We start from the raw sequence: 22,352 nt of genomic DNA on the forward strand, positions 1-22,352 counted from the left end.
CATCTTAAGCTGATATTCAAATCGACATGTATTTGACTGTGTATTAGATGCAAGAGAATACCGATTTCTACATTGGCAAAAGTTAAAAGGGGTTAAGTGATTATCATTTTTCAAGACACAACTTGCCATTGGCAGACTGTCCCTTTTACTTTTTTTCTAATTTTGAATTCATTTTATTTTATACACAAGATCCTACATCTTGGGCTTCTCAACTGTATATCCAACACAGTAGAATAACCACCCTCCCCCAAAAAATACATTTGTGGTGGTGATGCTTTTTTGTATCGTGCAGTTTGTACACAAACTTATTTATAGGGATTTTGTTCATGATTTATAAAATACATTCACTGAAAAGTCTTTACTGCAGACAAACATGCTTATACTTCAGCTTAAAAAATGAGCCTATAATAAGTGTAAAAACAATTGCAAAAATAAAGAATCAAACAAATTTACTTGCAGCTTTATTTGAATGAGGCAGCAACGTTATTACATATTGTATACTGTGGCATAATTGGCTAGAACAGGTTGTGTGTATATTTGAAAATTACACTACAGATAAGTCCATTCTTTATGTGTGTGTGTGTGTGTTTACATACACTATATATATATATATATATTATATATATATATATATATATATATATATATATATATATGTGATGTACTAACAGATAATTTGTAAATAGAAGACCACTCAAGTTTTCAGGATTTGCCCATTGAAGAAAATAGCAGCTTCTGATAAAAGGGAAACTCCCTCATGTAGCTTCGGGAGGGGTTTGTGCCACAAAAGGGAAATTACCCTTAATTAAACTGTACATAGCAAAAAGGAGGAAGATGGAATGACACCACAACCCCTCACCCCCTTCAAAAAAACAAGAGTGGTCCAAACCTGGAAAATTGGCAGAAATTAGCCATTACAAAAGGTAAATCTGAACTTGGACTACGGATTAAACTGAAATACTGTTCCGGTGGACAACATTATTCTTTACAAAGCGGTCCTATTTTGATACATAAAATAAGGCTAATATGACTAAGAGATCTGTAAACTGTAAAAGCAAAATACTCTAAATAGCAAACATAACGGTAGCCCCAAAAAGGTTACCAGCATTTGGTTTTCATTGCCAAAGCACGTTTAAGTATTTTGATTGCCTTTGGTATATACACAATTTTGAAAAGATGAAGCTGTCCTTAACCAAAAAAGCAATAAACACTGGACTAAAATAGTGTGGATGTGAAACTGTTTTCTATACATTGTCTGCCTCTGGCCACCTAGAAATATCCAAAATATTATATTTTCTGATATTCATAAATTGTTTTAAGAGATTAATAAAATCGGAACTACATATATTTTCAAAAAATGTAAAGCAGTGCATAATTATATAGATTTGTCCTTATAGTACTTCACTGTACAGTACTTTGGTATTATCCTCTTTCACTATGACAAGCCCCCCCCCCCCACCCACTTATTAAGATCAGGCAACCATACACCCTCAAAAGAAAGCATAAATAACTTAAATTAATGTTTAAAGAATCTTCATTACCAAAATCTGCATTCTTTCTGTAGAGGTTAAAGAGAGGTTACCACAGGGCTAATGCGTGAGTCTAGGTGAATTTAAATTAAAAAAATTAAATTAAAAAAAACCTACTACACTTAACGTTCAAAAAACTAATACAATCTATGTACAAAATATGGTAGCTATTTGTTTGTTTGTTTTTTTTAATCAAATTGAATGAAAATTCGTGATTGGTTCCCTGTAACTCACTGTGAAGGTCAATGCAAGATATTACACAAACAAGCATTTACAAGTAGTATCTTGCATATTCTTGCACCTCACAGGAACTACTAGTGTGAAAGTTTTAAATAACTTGAGGTCTACTATCACTGAACAGTAATTGTGCAGTCGATACATTGTTATCCTACAATGTGCCCAAGTTTCGGCTATACAAGGCTCTCATTATTGGCAAGCACAAGTTCTCGGGCCAAAACAGTACTGCACAACTAAGACTACAATAAAATATAACAGATACGCTTTACATAAAAATTTAACAAATTTGGCAATGTTTCAAGTCACCCTTAAAAGCTAAAAACTGTAATACTGCATGCTTCAATTTCAATAACAGTTTGATGCAAGTTACATTTATTTGGTTGAGTTTTAACATGTGTGTATATCACGGGATGTCGAAATTATATTTAACTAAGATTTAATAAACGCTAGTTATTGTAAAATATCAACAAAACGTGTTTTGTCATGTTCAATAAAGCTGCCAGATTTTTTGCATTGTGTCCAGCTAACCAAAGCCGTTTCTTTGAGACTTCAGCATAACGGTTTTGAGATTCGAATAAAAAAAAGAGATTCAAATGTGCGCCCTACATTCATTTATTGCAGCGCCTACGCCAGAAGTGAATGAAGGCTAGTACCATCTAGTACAGTAGTAACACAATGAACCCCAGTAACAATGAAAAATTTCCAATGCAAAAAGTTCTGAAAATGAACAGACGTTCCGTGGCCAATCGACAATGCATGCATAGGTGTGTGTTAATTACAAGATCAATACATGGTAAATTTCATGAAGAAAGCAAACGCAAAAGCGATCCAAAAAAGTAGAGTATAATGTAAAGGTTGTTGGAGTGGACGACAGATCATATTAATTGCAATTACGAAGAAAAAAAACAGCACCCTGGAATCAATTTTGTTTAAAGAGTGGTTTAAAATAGACAAAGTAACCCCTTAAAAATGCTTTAAACCTTTATCGGTACGTTTTTTCCCCCCCGTTCTTCATTTTAACCCTTTGCATGGCGACCTCATATGGGGACGGATAAATAGGTGGACATATGCAAGACACAAATGCTTAATAGCCTCATGGATGCAATTGGAAAAAAAAACTTAAAATGATAAATAAATGTATTGTGTCTAAAATCACTTTTTTCAACTATTTCAATTGTTCATGCATGAAAGGGTTAAAACATTTAAAACCAATATTAGTATTACAAATACGATATTATACTAAAACACTTTTGAGCAAATAACATTAAAAATACTATTTACAAAAACAAAGTTTGACAAACATATGGTCACCTACCTTATTTGATGTGCAAAAAAGTCAGTTCTTGGTCAAACTGCATGCTCCATTCTCGTAAAATTAACAATGTCAAGCTAAGTATTGTGTCTTAGTTGCCAGAATAACAAAGCAAAAAAAAAAAAAAAAAAAAAAAAAAAAAGCGCCATCTTCAAATTATCCATAACATTCATCTAAATATATATTTTTAAAATAGTACATGTATCCATTGCGATACCAAACGCAATGTAAATTAAATGTAGGCTATTTACTGTACAACACAAGCTATCTGCAATGACAGCTTCAGAGTGACTGTACAGTTAATCCTGCCTCCCGCTCAATTTTACCGTTAAAAATGGAACAAAACGGAAACAAATACCACTCAAAACACATTAATCCAAATCTATGTCCCCTCTAATAATTTTTAGATTTTTTAAATAATTTTTAGAGATAGATAATTATTTTTTACGATTTTTTAAAAATTATTATTTGCACTATCGAGCCAATCAGTCCCTTTCTTCATTCTAACGTTCCTCTTAAGTCTTATTTGCTTAATCGCTCTTTTGGTCGATTTCCCTCGTCTGTAAAATTATATTCATGGCTGCGTTTATTTTTTACATTTTTTGCGTATTTTTAATCCATATTTGAAGCTTTTTAAAAAATAAAAACATTATATATATATTTTTTTCCTCCCTCTGCCTGCCCGCTGTCTCTCCCAGTGTTGATGTAATCGGTCATCACTCGAAAATGGCGCCGAAAGCCGAGCTCTTCATTCAAATTCGTTAGAGACGCCCCCCTCCACTGCCCATGGGCATGCCGGGAACACTTTCTTAGCACGGGGATTGGAGCAGTGAAATGCATTCTCAACTGGACTTGCAAACCCACGCTCAACAGTGCAACTTTGGCTGGGGGAGGGGAATTAACTCTTTAACTGCAGCAGACGAAAGACACACCAGCGATCACACAGGCATACATTCATTAGAAAATGACACGTTTCTAGCTATGCAAGTAACAATAAATAAGAATTACAACACACACAGTGTTTTTTTTTATACTTTTAATTTTTTTTTTAATAATACAACAAAAATCTAATATGTTTTCGTTGACACGGCAACATCGTGTTTTCAATGCTGTATTATAGAGCAAAATAAAGTCGTACAGTACAAGCATACCACTGACAATTCAGTAACAGAAAAATGTAAACTATGAACTATACATAAATGGCTTAGTATGCAGACAGGCTTAAAGAATTGCATCTACTCAGTCTTGAACAAAAAAGACTACGCAGCGATCTGATTCAAGCATTCAAAATCCTAAAAGGTATTGACAATGTCGACACAAGGGACTTTTTCGACCTGAAAAAAAAAAAACAAGGACCAGGGGTCACAAATGGTGATTAGATAAAGGGGCATTCAGAACAGAAAATAGGAGGCATTTGTTTTTACACAGAGAATTGTGAGGGTCTGGAACCAACTCCCCTGTAATGTTGTTGAAGCTGACACCCTGGGATCCTTCAAGAAGCTACTTGATGAGATTCTGGGATCAATAAGCTACTAACAACCAAACGAGCAAGATGGGCTGAATGGCCTCCTCTTGTTTGCAAACTTTCTTAAGTTCTTATGTTCTTACTGTCGCCCATTTAGTATATCTTTATTCATTTGGGTGCTCTCTACTCGATTTATCAGTTTTTAGACATTTTGCACAAGTCTGCTGGATTTCTTTTTTCACTGTTCGCAACACTTAAGGACTGATGTCTTTTCATCAACTCAACAAGGCTTGATTGGATTCAGAACTGGATATAATTTGGTCTATCCTCCAGTATAAACAATTACATCTAACATGTAGTACATGCCACTCAGGGGAATAACACTGGAATCAATAGTGGGTCAATAGTAAGTATAGGCTACTCCATGATATGCTCATCACCAGAGATACTGTATGCATTCCTGCAGGAAATAATAACTTGTGTCATCTACAAATAAATGCCACAATATATACCCATTATATGTAGTTTACAGAAAAGGTGTCCACATTTAACTTAACATGTACCTCAAGACAACCTGCATTCAAAATAACTAAGAATGGGACAATACTATACGAATCCAAGTTGGACTTTAAAACACTGTTGTGTTAAAGGCGTGTTGGGCGAACAGCACTAAAATGCACATGCAGATAAAAATAGCCATTTGTTGTTATGCAAGGACTGGGACAACGCAATGCACTTACTGTATTGAAAGCCAGTTTTACAGTACATAATGCAGTTAAAGGCATGGGGTGTGAGGAAATCTTTAATTTGTAAGCAGCGATGTGCAAGAAAAGCACCCTGGCACATGCCTTGGTATCGTGGTCCACAAGGTAGTTTGAAATGTGGACACATATAACACACCTTTTGCAGCTGGAATTCATAACCGGTTACAAATTTACTGTATTCATAACTGGGGACCCAGAGAGCAAATTACTACATAAACAAAGCAAGTTAAATGTAGCACTATCCTGTCAAATTTGTCAGGAGGCTACTAAAGTTTACTACACAAATCATGTCTGCTTCAGAAAAACCCATACATTACCACACTCCAGTCAAAGAACACTTCAGCATGAAGTACTATATCAGTGTGTCTTTAGGTTTTAACTCCCCATCTAACTCCACTACAGAAATTTTTGACACCGTACTTTAAACTCATTAAAGACTTTTACAGTCATTTTGAATAATTAAGAGTTCTATTGTGTAAATATTAAGAAGTTTCTTCTCTGTTGCTTAATCTAACTAATAGCAAACAAAATAATTTCATAAATCTTACCAGCCATGCACTTCCATTCATTAACTTTTTTGAAAGAAACATACGCAAACATGCATTTTCATAGGAAACGTCAGGCACCTGCTTGGTCATTTCACCTGAAAGGTAAACATTGTCCCTACCTCTTCAGGGCCTTCTTTCCAGGTATTAACCAACCAGCTGCTCCCTCTACTGACTGATATGCTTTGCAGCCAAGACAATGAAACACACTGCTGAGGTGAAATGACCTAGGAAATGAAACAGCAACAGACTCCCTGAAAGGCAAGGCACTCAGACTCAGAACTTCCTTTGTAGTGCCTGACATTAAATAAAAAAATACCTGCTCTCTATAACACGCGTTTCTTTCAAAACTAAACACTTGAGACCTATAAAACACATGTAGGACAGATTTATGGAATTATTTGGCTTGCTTCGACCACTTCAAGGGATACCCCTTCTGGTTTGTGCTGCTTAGGGATGGGACCTTTGCCTGTTTTGTCCCAGACCACTTGTTAGCTAAATATACCAGAATAGATATTCACTCTTCAAAGATATGCAAATTCTTTGACTGAGCAAGCCGTCTTACAAGAGTGATGATACACAAAAAAGATTTCAAAGAATGACAAAGGGACCAAGGGAGGGTTAACCTCACACAGAACCATTGCTTGCTAAAATTGTCCCTTCAATAAAAAAACAAAAAACAAATCTGAAATATTTTAATAAGCATTACATCCCACAAGTGAGCAAGCAGCCTTAGTAGGCTAAAACAGGAAAAAAAATGTCCCCCACCGCCCCATCCCACCACAGACAAGCAGGGGAGAGACCCTTAATTATTTGGAGCAGTGTATTTCACAATATTACCTTTATCACATATTGTATGTTGCTTAGTAGTTACTGAGTGCATCTTTGGAGCAGATGATTGCTTTACATTGAGTCGGCATGGACAGTCATGCCGGGAAATCCACGAATCAGCCCATTTGGGCCACTTGCTGGTCTACTGTAGGTCTGTTGGTTTTTCCTTTTCCATGCAGTTGTGTTTGGACTCTGGGGATATCTGGTCATCATTGTCAGTTACCCGTCTGTGCTTCTGGTATTCTTTGGGAGCATGAGTATGTTGAAACTTGACCCTGAACCATTTAGATGTCATCCACTGGATATAACTTCTGCTGCTTCTTATGTGTACTGTATGCAACGGTCAGTGTTGTGTGATAATAATAATAATAATAATAATAATAATAATAATAATAATAATAATATCTATCTTTCTATATAGCACCTTTCATAGTGGACCACCATCACAAAGTGCTTTACAGAGGTAGGCTATGAACTGTGCATTATATGCAGAGTCACTTACAAGAGGACACTGATTTAACATCTCAGCTGCAGGATGAAGCACAAGGAGGTTAAGTGACTTGCTCAGGGTCACACAGAGAGTCAGTCAGTAGCAGAGGTGGGATTTTAACTGGTGTCTTCTGGTTACAAGCCCTAGACTTTAACCACTGGACCACACTGTCTCCTTAATCCATAACCGCTGTTACGGATTCTGTCCCGTCGGCGAGATAAGATGAGGTTAAAAACAGACCAGTCTGGCTCTTTTACATTGTGGTTAAGATGCTGGCTTGCCTCTTGTGCCCAGCCTCCATCCTGTTACCTGTATGTTAAAAACATACTTGTAGTCCTGGTGCAGTATCTTCACTTGGGCTTTTTTTTTTTTTTTTTTAGGACAGTAGTGTTCACTCACCTGTGGTCGCGTGTGATTTATTTATCCACCTATTCACATTACTACATACACAATAATAATGCAGTTAAATGAGCTTTGTCAAAAGCTGATCCATGAAATAGACCACCTCTGCTCAAAAAGTATTGCATCAAGTGCCTTTGTGCCATTTCTCAAGCCTCAGGCGTATTTGCCAGGTGTCTTCTGAACATTTGAACCCCCATTAAAACGGCCCATCTAGATGCACCACAGATGGTTTAAACCACACACACACACACAAAATATACATATTTGACAAATGCCTGTCAAAGTGACAATGTAGTGTATGAGATAGCACTATTTATAAGTTGTATTGATTCGTGTGTATGATATTACAAAATGGTAAACATATTTGGATAATAAAAATGATATTACACTATACAATTACATCTCAATCCAGTTCATGAAACTCTTTTTCAAAATATAGAAACAAAAAGTAGTGAGATTTAATAAAATAATGGCTACAACCAATGTGCCCTCTAAACTGCGCACATGCGCAGCAATCTGGCGGGTGCCGTGCACCCAAAAACTTCACGCTACGCAGCACCGCACACTCTCACTTCATAATAAAATCTCACGCACAGCACTCCTCTAGCTTTAGTCCCTATATATATATATATATATATATATATATATATATTTCTGGATATAGATGCTGCACCGCCTCGGAGGTATCAATCACCTGCTTTGCGTATATCAGTTTGGCCATTGAGGAAATCCTATTGGTTAAGAGAAACAACGACCTACCTAGCAATAGCCAATCGAGTGTGTTTTAAGACATGCAGTGCCCACCCACTGATCTCTCGACAAAGTGTAAAACTTAACACTGATGAGAAGACGGCGGTTGCAAATCATTTATTATTATTATTATTATTATTATTATTATTATTATTATTATTATTAATAATAATAATAATAATTTTGACTGCATGTTAAGTTACAGCAGCGAACACAAAGGAAAGAAGAAAAGGAAGGCGGGTACGACTGTTGCAAAGTTAAGCGGTATTTTTTATATAAAACAAACAAACAAAAAAACAAATGGGAATAAGTTGTATAATATTTTTTTTAGTACATAGAAACATAAATCCCTACAACACAAGTGACCCCACTGTCTTAAAACTCGAAGAGACTGCAACATCTTTACATCATTTAAAATAAAAAACAGTGCAAATGCAGAAAAGTTATGTTATAGTAGTAGGTGGACTTTTTGATAAATGCATTGGTGTGTGCTTCCTGCGTTTCTCTTTGATAATACTGTGCGTGAGTGCGATATCTGTTATTTCTTTGGTTTGGTAATTAATAGGAAGGCGCTGAAAGGATGGAAAGTGTGGTCGGACGATTTTAAAACGTTAGTTTATTTAACATTTTTGAACATTTATAGTGCCTTGTTCTTGCTGATATTTTGTTGCGTGTGTTGAATTTACTGACAATCACGTTTGCTGGTGATCATTGTTTAGTAGGGCAGAGTTTATATTAAATATGACGTCATTTATTTAATATTCAACTAAGCTGTCCATTGACAGAAAAGTAGTGCTCAGAGAAGTTTGTAGTCCCCTCAGTAAAAAAAAATTAGAGGGAACATTGGCTATAACATTCGTATATGAGAAGTGCCATGACTTTTAATTTATTCTGGGATAAGGATAGGTTCAGTAGTCTTTAACATTGCTTGCCTGTAACTAAATTTACAAACCCACAGCATTACTGCCATTTGGGGTGTGGATGTGTAAAAAAATAAAATCATTGCCACACTATCCACATTTCACTACACAGCACAGGGTTCAAACAAGGCAGTGCACAAGAACGGGGGTACACACACCATGCATATATCTATGATGTACATATAAGCTGAACTTTACAAATGCATTTTAAGTAATGTAGGCCAGGACCATGGTATTACACAGCTGAACTCAAGGATCTTTTTTTAATCTTTTAGCAGAGAATAAATATCATACATATTGGCATTAATATGCAGCAATATTTATTTTGATATCAGTAATGAGGTTTATATTATTTCAGTTCAACTGTTCAAAAGTAACCATGGTCTAAAATCGGCATATGTATTTTGAGAATTAACAAAATGTAGTACCAAGGAACAGGACTGAAATAGTCACATACTGCCTGTTGAAAAATGTTTTGGCTAATGCCTTTATTGTAGATGTATCATGAGAATAAAATAACAAATGTTACAGCAGTTACAAAACATAAATTCTTCCTCATTTTTATGAACTTACACAAGGTTTATATGAGCAAGTGAGAAAGAAAGGCTTGTGCAACCATTTTCTTTTTAATTGTCCAAGGGACAAAGTGATCCGGTCCAGCTGAATTACAGTCTTCTGATATTTCATTTACTTATTTCTACATCTTCTTTTTTTTTTTTCTTGACAGACCTTTTACTGTTCCTATTTGGTGAGGTGTTGTGGTACATTTTACATGGCTATTTTAAGTGGGGCTGCTATGTTGTTTTGCACTTCTCATTTTGTAAAAGCAAAGTGTGAGTTGTTTTTTTTAGCTCAGTTGATTAGGAATGGATTACAAAAGACATACATATCGTTGCCAGTTTTCTTCTGACCAAATTTAAGTCACTAAAAGTAATTTAATTTAAAATGACATGGTGGTTTTGCAGTAAAGGGACCCAACATATCGATCCTATATTAAATATTTTGGAAGTGTTTGCACAACCCCTATGGGGCTTGCCTTCTGGTCTACTCCATTTATTTATATTGGATAGGTCACAGCTTGTAAGAATAAATCTTATCAAATATAAAGGTTACATGCAATATAATACAAAGCAAGTTTTGTACAAGTAACTGCCCAGGCCATCCAATGGCACTCTGAAGTCCCTTTAAGACTTGCTCTGTTGTCGGTTGTAGCTTTCACATACAGCATTATAGAATCAAACATGTGCCAAGTATTTCGATATGCATTATAGTGTATTTGCACAACATGAGACAACATGATACATTGCCTTAATAGGCTAAAGAAAAAATATGAAGTTAAAAAACAGGAAAGATGACGCAAGACTGACTAAAGCAGCCCCAGACTTTTTGCAATCACATCAAGGAGACATTTTGATACATCTCCTTTCAGAGTTGAAGCACCATCTTCAAAAAGAATGTCTTCCAGACTGAACCCACTCCATTGCTGGACAACATATTTTCTCAATCCATTTCAAGATCCTGTTAATGTTAACCAGAAAAATTGTATATGATGCAGGAAGAATTCTTCCAAATTTTCTTTTCTGCTTTCCCGCTATACAATGATCTAATTAAAAGTAAAGCCAATGGGAAGTGATTTTACCCGTTACATTATCTTTTCTAGGCCTCTATATTGGTGTGCAGTAAATGATAGGGTTTGGTCACATTTCACCAACAGACATGAATCACATAGCAAGATGAAAAAAACAGTATACTTCGGCACTGCTTAAGACACTTCATTGTTTCATTGTTTCAATGCTACATGTGTTTTTCTTCTTTCCAAGGGGTGAGCTTCAGAGCTTGCTGATTTAATCAAGATATCAATAGGTCCTACAGTGTTTGTGTCGAAAATGAACAGAACATGTATGTAATGTCGATGCAGACATGGCATTATCCATCAACACAGTTTCCAGCACAGTGGCACCCATTAAGCATCCCTGATGTGACTGCTTGACAGTGAAGAGGTTACCTTACACCCTTCCCATCTCTTTCTCTGGTTGGCATTTGCTGTGCCTAAGGTCTAAAAGATGTAGAAACCAAAGTCTCTTAAAGGCCTGACTCTGTACAACACAGGATTTGTAGAGCAGAAAACACCACAAGTACACATGAAAGCATTCTTTTCATTGTAGAAAGAACTGGAGAGCTACATATTCCTTGAATGCAAAGCTTTCATCCTCTCAACATACTTACCACAAAGTACACACTACTATGGGTATCTGTAAATGCGTAACATGCACCACGTACACGCACACATTTATTACTATAATTGTACACAATTATTATTCTGAGGAGCTGCTTGCACAACCAAGAACAAAAAAGATGACAATTCATTTAATTCTACTAGACTTGAAAAGTGTTATAGATATATACACTTCAGGCTCACACTACATGGAACCCTTACAGCTGCAGGCACACTCAGTCTGAACCAGCTCATCAAAGAGAGAGACATAACTGCTTGATCTGAACCGGAACTTAACATTTCAGCTGGCTGGGTGTAAACTGGAACACTGAATGCAATGAATATTGCTCTCTGGTATTCCTACATAAACAAATATTTTCAATATACAAAGTGCATTTCTGTTTTGTTTGGTTCTAATTACTAAGATATATTTAGCATAAACCTAAATTCTAACATGTACTACAGAAAATAAAAACAAAAGTAAAAAAAAAAAAAAAAATGTTAATAAAACAACAAATGGGCTTAGAATTAAAATAAAATAAAATCTATCTGGGACTTTTGCCTTGTGGGCATCTTACAGGGAAAGTACATTATAATGTAAATTAATGTTCTGTACCATAACAATCCAGGAAATGCAAATTCACTTAATTTAAGATACTGAAAGATAACTAGTGTTTGCATATTTCAGAAGGCTGTGAAATACGAATGAAAGCACACAACAAAACAGCAGCTCTTTTGGCGTTCACTGTAAAATGTGAGCAATATAACAAATCATTAATTCATGTTGCTTTCCTGAGGCATGCCAGAGCTTAAATTGAAGATGTTGTTTATAAAATCACCCAGTAGCAGAAGTAGGAGTGTATGTAGCACTGTTTCAGAGTACTGTAAACAAACTAACTGGTCAATATGCTTTCTGGAAGAATCCACCAAAAGATTTATACTTGGGTGTAAAAGTTTACAGGATTGCAGGATCCAGCAGCTTTAAAGAAAGACTATCAAAAAGTATCACTTTCTTTCCCATCTGTCTTCCCTGAGTAGGTTGTTGCCCTGCGTCCCTCTCTCCTCTGTTTGACTGCAGCATCAGTGTCCTCTTCTTGTGGTAATCCCTACATTATTATCCTTTTAAACTGTGTCACTTGTTATTTGATTTTTCAGGACCACGCAGATGGTTGAGTGGCCAATACCTTAAATCTAATGGATTCAGGGACTATTTATCACCCAATGTCTCCATAGTTTTGGGCCATAGAAACACAAAAAGCATTTTTTTTTTTTTTTTAAAGCAACAAATGCTCCAAGTCTATTCTAAACAGAGGGTGAACGTTAGAACAGAATTGTATCTCCCTCAGTTTAAATAGAAAGAAAGATGTAATTAATAAATTCTATCGCAATTTACATTTACATTTTGGTTCAAAACACATTTTATGTGTCTGCTCTTCTTCCAGAATTGATCACCATAAAAAATAAACAGATGCAGTTATTTGTTTATAGAAGTGTATCGTTGGTTTTGTTTTAATGTGGGCCTTAGCTGCTGGGCTTCACACTAAAAGCGTTGACTCACAATGACTCGTTTTTCCTCCTAATTTTGAAAAATATTTTTAACACACGCATGCTAGTGTTTTTAGTATAATAATAATAATAATAATAATAATAATAATAATAATACTAATACACCAACAAAAACACGCTTACACACAAAAACAATTTAAATACTTTTGTATTTAATTGCCGCTGTTACACATTGTGCACTACACTGTATTGTAACCTACAGTATATAGCGTCTGCTAAGAAATAAATATTTCCCCCCACCACCAACAGTAAATTGTTCGTAATGCCACAGAGCAAGTGTGCCCTAGTATGATTCAAACTGAGAGCACAGTGCTGTCAGGGAACAAAACTACTACTAGTTTCATACAGTCATCACAGAACAGATGAACAAATTCATACTACTAAATGTAGGAAGAAGAATACTCCATATATATGCTGACATTAGATAGTATCACACATACCCTGGTAAAAAGGCTACGCGAGTTACGTTATCTGTCAGATTAGTGTAAGAAACTGCTGCACTGGACGGTATACGGGTGATAATTTACTGTGTCAACAAATTACAATACCTAAACTGATTATACAACACTTTTGATATTGCCACTGCTAAAATGAAATGTGACATATTTGACTGAAATTTAGCACTGATGATGAAATGATTTTGAAATACTGAACTGCATCTATAATAACTTGACAATTTCTGACAAAGTATAGTAAAGCTTTTACATAATTTCCTATTATTATTAAAACAAAAGTTAATGCTGTTCGTAGTATTCAGCCACCAGCCCAACACCCTCAGAAACACATATGGAGCTGCAAGGGCTAACGCGACTGAATCCGCATACAGAGTCACATCTAGTTAACTTTTTATTTATTAGATTTTTTTTTTTTTTTTATCAAAAACCGGCTTTTGCCGAGATTATATCAGTTTGAGGTGCATTCATAGAGAATAAAAGCAGCGTCATATATTTAATGTCAGAAAACAATATCAATAATAAGCTAAAAATGGTATTGCATTTGAACCTGAACTTAGAAATATTTCTGAAACAAAACAGTACATAGTAGTATTCGATTCATTATTCATCTTCAGCAACTCGTGGCGCATAACACTTCCAATAAGAATACCAGTTACTTAAAAAAACAGTTCCTTAACGGAAATTTCAAATTCTTAATATAAAAATAAATGCGGAGCATTCAAACATCTGTAGTTTTATATTTGTTATCCGCCCACAAACCCGGTTGCGACCAGGTTCGAAGAATACGTTCTCTATTTTTGTTCCTTCGGACCCGTGGGTAAACTCTTGACTACATTTACAAGCCGCTTACAATTTGCCGCTTCTTAATGTTTGTTTCTTAATATTACACTCAACAAGCTCTTATCGGCAACGCTGGACTTGTAGTATTCCAACTCCTGCGGAAGTCCCACCCCTCGTAGCTTTGTTTCGATGATGTAACCACTTTCCAAATTTAGCATGTTGCTGATGCTTCAGAACTTTTTTGTCTGGCGGGCGCCGCTGTCTATTAAGCGACGTCATAACGATCCTGTTATTGTTGTAAACACAGCGCCTGCCTGCTTTTCACTGCTGTCTTGCAGTGAGGCAATGTATTGGTGGCTCTTTGTTAACAACAGCGATTCGGACAGACGCACAAAGCCTGTTAAAAAGAAAACACTTTTTCCCGCCCAGCATAGTAACAATTTCAAACTGGCAAGGGTATCCCTTTTCTGTGTTTTGTACGGCACTATGAATTCTTGTTATTTGCGTATGGTTCTTGACAATAAACTCACTACTATGATATTTGATGTAGCACTATATTACGTTCGTTGCTGTGATATATTTACAGCACCGGCTTCGCATTTGGGGGTAACGTGCAATAACCTGCACTATGGGTAAAAAAATATATATGCAAAAACAAGGTTTATTTATTTGCTCTTATGTAATGTCATAATAATGAAACCCACCAGCCTTGTTCAAATAAAAACCTGGAATTACGTCATCTGTTTTTCATCAGCTGCAACTATACAGTGGTTAGTTGTTTACCTATTCAAATATACATCATTTACTGTTTTAACACGCGCGTTAGCATGCGAAATACTGATGAACAAGTTTTTTTTAAGACCCCGTTTCCATTCAGCAAACGAGGCCATTTCTGATTCGCTTAATTTAGAGAGATGGATAAAACCCAGCCACAGTATTTAATAAAAACAAGATAACGGTTAAGGACTTACTTATGCGCCAAAGAAACATGGGAAGCACAGTCCTTCGTATTTGCACGATGACCTGTCGTTTCAGATTCTAGCAAAATATACTCCAATTCGAGATGCCCATCTGCCTAACAATGAAGCTTGCAGCCTTTTGTGCAGTTTGAGCAAGCTTCGAGGAAGTTCTCCTTTTGTTCCAGTATTTATACATTGCGTCAATATTGCGAAAAGAGGAGGCGGAGCGGTGGCACTTTGGGAGAAAAGCCAGCACACGACCTTATGTACACAACACTACCCCCCCCCCCCCCCCCCCCGGAGAGAATCACCGGATCAGATTCGATCACGTGCACGGGGATAACCAGCATCTCTTAGCGGTACTCAATTTTCACCTAATTGATGATATATACAGTATGGATTGGGTAGGGGTCTAAGGTGCCAACCAGATCTTGTTTCATTTATTCGATTAGCGAAATACGGCACCGAGCAGCCTTGTATTTATTTCCGTGTATTAAAAATGGTAAGACATATAGGGAAACCCCAGATACGCGCATTTGGTTCGTATTTCCAGGAAGGACAACATCGATCTGCATGTTTCTGTTCGAAATTACTGTTTCTTTCTCTCTGGACGTTGTTTACCAAAGAGTTCATCCATTTGGAAGACGCTATTGGTGTAAATTGGAGATGGCGGATCCTCTTCACCTCAATACTAATCGCTCAGTGGCTAGCCTATCTGGAAGTTTACATTTTTCTTTTATATTTAGTGTTGTCAAATTCTTGCATGATATAACCATAGTCCACTGCTTTGGCTATACTTTAAAAGAACTGATTATGCAAGGTACACGGTACCCTATTGCCGTGGTGAAAGTACAGCACACAGTGGCTGAGGCAATCCAGGGAGTGTTTTCTGCAATGCTGTATTGCCCGTGTACAGTCAGGACACACGTCAGGAAAGCAGACTTCACGGACGTTTCAACTCCGCTAAAGCACTACAAACAACAAGCAAAAAACGTATACGACTAATTTAAGGGGAGATGGAAAAAATGCAAACAGACACATTTTGCTGTTTTTATTCAGTATACATTTAGCCTTGAATTTTCCACCACTGAAGACACAAGCGTGATTGATTGATAGATTATAAGTGTAGTTATTTGGATGTTATTATTTAAATGTGTAAGGTGTTGGTTATTGATACAATAATTACAAATAAATGCATTAAGCAAAACATAATGCAAAACGTGCAAGCAAATTGAATTGAGATTAATTTATAGGCGCACAAGAGAGAGCTGTTATTGTTTTTTTTTAGCCGGTAACTGTAATAAATAATAAAGGTGGCACTTATAGATAGCCTAACAATTATAACAATCGTGCAGCCACATCCCTAGGTTATATATAAATAAGCAATATGCTTCCTATTATACCAAGGGTACGTTTCGATAACGTTTGTTCAGGGGCAATACATTTCTAAATGTTTCATACTGCTCCTCACATTGTTTTATGGGCTGCACACACTTAATAAAGACATTTAAAACACATAGGCTACTGTATCCTGGCATACAAATTATTCACATTTTCCAATTGTGTTCCGAAATTGTGATTTTAAAAAATACAACAATGCGTGGGAGGCTCAATGAAAACGCAGGTGTCATTAAAAAAAAAAAAAAAACTTACTGTGAGTTACTCGCACCCAAAAAAATATTTTTTTTAGACACAAGTTAACGTTTACTTTTAACATGGAAGTGGATTGACATATATGGTCCTTTTTTATATTTCATTTTCTACTTTTAAAAATAACTAATACAAAAATAAACATCAGGACAGACTTGTTTGTAGGCTATAACTGAACACCTGACTGAACTCTTCCAGCTAGAAAACAAAGGCTAATGACTGGAAGTTAATATGAATTTAATATAATACTTGAACAGAGATATATTTAACATGCATGGTAAATCTTTCCAATTATAGACGCTATGCTTCGTGGTTCTCAAGCCCTAAACTGATACAGAGCTGCCATTATGTACACTGTTGTTTACTGGTAGTAAGCTGTACGTGGGCGTGCTTTGGACCTGTACAACTGTACACGTTTATTTTCTGCGAGGAAGTTGGCATTCATCGCTTTCCATGGCTAGATATTTTTGGCTCCTTGTGCTGGCCACTCGAAAACTTCAACTCTGAATCTTTATCTTTTGTTTCCAAAAAAAAGTGTGGTGCCATTCTGTGGAGCTCGTACAAGGCTTTTGGAATGTAACTCAGTTTGGTCATTTTGGATAGAGGACAAACAACCAGTTACTCTTTGTTAAAGTATAGCTCGACATACAGATTGTAAGAAATATCGAAGAGAGAAATACAAGGTTTGTGAATGCCTGTACTATAAACTCAAATGACAGGCGGATTTGCAGGTCTCTATCAGAAACAATACATCACTGGATATCTGTATCTATCATAATCTCTTCAGAGGATAGAACAGAATTTACATTTAAAAAAAAAAAAAAAAAAAAAGATGCACCTTCATTCAAATATTTGAAACCTATAAAATATAAAAATATATTAATATTTAGTTTTTCAAAAAAGAGTAACAATGAAATGCAAGATTTAATTTGCCTTAACAATACAAATGTATTGAACCGGATGCTCACAATTAAGACCCGTCTTCTTTTTGGTGTGTCCCTATGTGATAAAAGGCGATATGTAAGTGCAATTTCATTTCGTTTTTGCCAAAAGGTGCAGTGATTTAAATATGACATGTTTTTTTTTTTCTTAATTATAATTATTACTTAATTATAACACATTCAACTATTTATCGGATAAGTCACCACATATCCTACCCATAGGGTTTAGATTAAGACATGATTTATTAAACTTCATTAAGGGTTTTAAATAAAACCCCGTGTCACGCCCACAGAGGACCGTTATGGAACATTCACATTTGTCAACAACATTTCTGGCAACTCACTTCAGTTGGTTACCCATATTATTAGCCTGCAGGGTGGTAAAGGTAAACAAGAATTTTCCACTGTAATGTTGTGGCCTATAATTTAAAATAAGACTCTGACCTCAGACTAAATTTTTGCCACTGGAAGGCTAAAGGAATATGTTGTATTTACAAAGTTATCTTACGACCATGTCGAATAAATGATATGTTTTATCAAACGTTTTATATAACGTACAGTCAGGTGAAAAAAACAAAACAAAAACGTGAACTAGGATATAATCTTCATTATTAATACAACCTTACCTTTGGGAAAAATGTGTTTATATTTATTTATTTTAGTTTTAAAACATTTTTAATAAGCTACATTTCTTTTCCCTCTCATATCAACGGGGTATTTTTTTAATGCATTTTGAAATTACAAAAGTCTGAAAGTTTACTGTATAAATTCAATCAAACAAAATAATCAAATAATCAAAAAATATAATTCATTATTTATTCTATTTATAGAAAAGGCTTTTTTTTAATTGCATGCAGATTTTGCCTGTTAGACTTCCTGAATTAAAAAGGACATAAGAGGTTTAATAAAAAGAAAGGAAATTGCTTTATTTCACTAGTATTGAAACATTTTGAATCCCTTGAGCAATGTGAGTGTTTGTGAAAGGTTAGGCCCGATGAGTAATTTGGTAGTTTCTAACGATTGAGGATATTAGATCACTTCACTTCACATTTGTCTGGTGCTTGTGCTGTTTAGGTTTTCTTCAAGACTTGGCTACAATACTTTGCTTAAATATATGTATACCAGAGTAGCTGTTTAAACAACACTTTTGTACATTTGTGTTTTAGAGTAGTATTCTCAATATGTTATGCAAAATGATTTATTTAAAAAAGAAAGATTCATTTAAAACTTGCAATTGTTCCATATAACACGGATTCCAAATGCTTTGAAAGACTTATATAAAGCACCTAATCCCCAAGTACATAGTTTCTGCATACCCCCCCCCCCCCCCCCCCCCCCAAAAAAAAAAAAAACATCTTGTGGAAATTGAAAACCATTGCAATACGCCACCGTTGTAAAACCTAAAACTGGTTTAATAAGTTTGTTAATAAACTGCATATTGCATTTAAACCAGTTATTTTAGCGTAGACTAACTTTGTCATGGTGTACAGAGTTGCAGCGTTCAACGTTACACTCATGGGGTTTGACACATTGGCCTGTGAAGACAGACACTGCAGCGGTTGTTGGTGGTTTCTAAACCGAACATGTTTGCCGAACCCTTCTTGGGTACCCAGTGTATATGATGTAAGCTGTATAAAGTTTATTTAACCTAAAGTTTATTTAAATCTGTTGACACATTAAATGACATCACATATATATTTTTTATTTCCGTTTTTTTAAAAAAAATCTTTTAATAGTTATTTATTTCATTGCATAATCGTCACAAAGGGTGTTGTATGATTTAGATCATTGAGGTTCTCCACAATGGGAAAATAAAATATATTTTGTAACGACTTTTTGAGCGACCCCTTTTTTAAGTACATGGTTTAGACCTGCCACTGTGGATCAAAAAGTCACTTTACAATTTGATAATTGAGCAACAGGTTATATTTTTTGGAAGGAGAAAAAAACCCATAAAAAACACCTGTTCATTTTACAGAACTAAAGAAATGAGTAATACAATTCAAGGTCTCGTCTTCACAGGTCGTTTCTCATTTTATAACGTTAAGGCAGAATTTTGTCATTTCGAAAAACAGTTAATAAAACCCAGAGTAAAGACTTTTACAGTATGCCAATGGTTTAAGTTATCACAAATAATATTTTTCGATAGAACGTTTATTTTCAACAAAGATAATTGAAAACTACAAAAGTATAAGGGCGTCTCAACGATTAAGTTAGTTATGCTGATGGCTATAAAAGGCTGCAGCTGACCTTGCATTTTTTGTTTGTTTTATTTAACTTGCACATCACAAAGTGTTTCAAAATAATTACATTTCACATTCACGAATCTGTTATTTACTTTTTATTTAGCTCCATAACAAAGTTGTGTTTTAGGAGGTTTCAAAAAAGGCGCGCGCACACACACACGCGCACACAATCTGTTGCCATTTCTCACTGTTTGATTGGTTAGTCTAAAATAGTTCTAAACATCTGAAGATACCGCATCGTATAAACTATAGTATACAATCATTTAAAAACATGTAACTCACAATTATAAAGTATAGGATAGTTGTCTGTGTTTGTTTTTTTAAACCGCAGATAAAATCGTGCATATATTTGCGATCTGAAGGTTAAACCCTTGGTATCTGGCGTGAATATGTCAGCACTGTGGTGAAATTAAAGCGACACATGAAACCCTCGGTTTAGGAAACAATTCTGTGAATTTTCCTCCCACATGAATGTATTTACTAAGAAAACGACACGTTGAGACCAAAATGCTAACAACTTAAAATAATATTAAATTGGACAGAGCTAAAACATATTTATTACCTTTTCTCTGCATTTTTAAATTTGTATTTTCATAATAGTTTGCTTTTTTGGTAAAATGCTATAGCCTACATTTTAAACACTGCATCCTAAAAATATCTTGCGCCGATTTTGTTGAGGATTTTGTTTTCCGCTCATGTTTACAGTGCAGCATGGCGTATATGCTTTTGTTGTTAAAACATCGCCCATATTAACATATCGCACTTAAGATTAAAAACACAAAAGAAAATAATATCAAATTTTTATTATTTTTCTCAAAGTAATTTTAATAAACTATTATTTCACGAAAAAATTAATTATTGCTGATTTCTTCTCTATACCAAAATGTTAACACCGTATATGTGCCTGTCGCCTTCACCTTAATAGATAAACGGTAAATAATAAAACAAACAAACAAAATCATTTTAAACACCTAAAATATCAATATATGTTATTCTTTTATACATGTGCTGTTATAAAGAACATGTGAATTCCAACACGAGCAACTAAATAAAATAACGCGCCACGCACTTTTGAGTTGATACCTCAGTTGGGTTGTTTTTATTTCTTAGGCTATTTTTATTTTTAAAGAATAATTGTAATATAAATAGTTTTCAATCTATACTTAAAATCCTAAGTGTTCTAAGTGACGATTCATTGAATCAATACACAGCGCGCAAACCTGTATCCAATAATTTGGAGTGCCAGTATCTTCTGAGTTGAGCGCTCATCTTTGGGAGGGCAATGAGATGTTGCACCATTGCACTTGAGAAAGCATTTTTAAAGACACTGTTTTTGTGTTTGTTGATCAAAAAACGTATTTGATCAATAAACTAATGTTGTCCAGATCCCAACATCCATTAATGTAGCTCATCTGATGGTCTGGACGAAGAAACAATTCTAAAATGCAAAGAAATAAACTATTATTAGGATTAAACATATTTGTTCCATGTTGAATTATAAGCACTAATAACGTCACATATATTATAATCGCCCAGATTTAATTCAGGGCACATAGCAATACAAATACACACAACACTTGGGCTTGGAGAATGTTGCTTACACATCAAACATGGTCGGATGCCATTTTGGCACAAGCATCATGAAAGCTGTTTTCATTTAAACGAGATTGTCTGGTTAGCCTACTCTTTTTCACACGCATCGCGCATGAAATGACCTTTCAATATTTCAAAAAATGTACGACTGACAAGAAATGAACGAAACCCCCTCCTTATGGAGTATTCTGCTCCAGTTGATTAACAGGCGATGTTGCGGATCAGTTGAAATAATGTAGTCACAATCATAAACCAAAAGTATGTGTATTTTCAAGAAATGCTAAACGTTTGTATCAGTCACTTCAATAGCTTATTTAATTGGGTCATGTTATATCCGTGCACGGCAATGACACGGATCCTTCAAGGGACTACGCCTACACGTTCATTTTACAATTAAAACAAATATAAGAATATGGCAGCGTCTTGTAACGAAATCGTTTTTATATAGACTTTTAACAGACATTCTACTGTTCATCAACATGAACAACATGCACTTATTGTTCAGGCAGGGTCTAAAGGCATATATTATATTACAGACTAGCAGCTTCTAAACTGAAATAATGAACGCCACAAAAACAAAATCACTGCTGAAATTCAGATATTGGTTTGCATAACAGACATGCAGATTTGGTCGTAAAGGTATATGGCTTTAAGAAGTGCTAAATTCCTTACAATTCTCAATATGTTAACACCGTTTTTTTC

The 22,352-nt window shown here is 35.2% G+C and overlaps 1 long non-coding RNA gene across 1 annotated transcript in view; it reads right to left on the minus strand.

The window, feature by feature from the left end:
• Positions 1 to 15,467, minus strand: part of LOC131737789 (uncharacterized) — a 28,963-nt gene extending 13,496 nt beyond the window's left edge. The window contains exon 1 of the long non-coding RNA XR_009329413.1: positions 15,233 to 15,467. This is a non-coding gene — a long non-coding RNA (uncharacterized LOC131737789). The remainder of the gene's footprint in view (positions 1 to 15,232) is intronic.
• Positions 15,468 to 22,352: the final 6,885 nt, after the last annotated feature.

Source organism: Acipenser ruthenus, chromosome 8 (genome assembly GCF_902713425.1).
Source record: "Acipenser ruthenus chromosome 8, fAciRut3.2 maternal haplotype, whole genome shotgun sequence".
In the NCBI taxonomy this organism is placed as follows: domain Eukaryota; kingdom Metazoa; phylum Chordata; class Actinopteri; order Acipenseriformes; family Acipenseridae; genus Acipenser; species Acipenser ruthenus.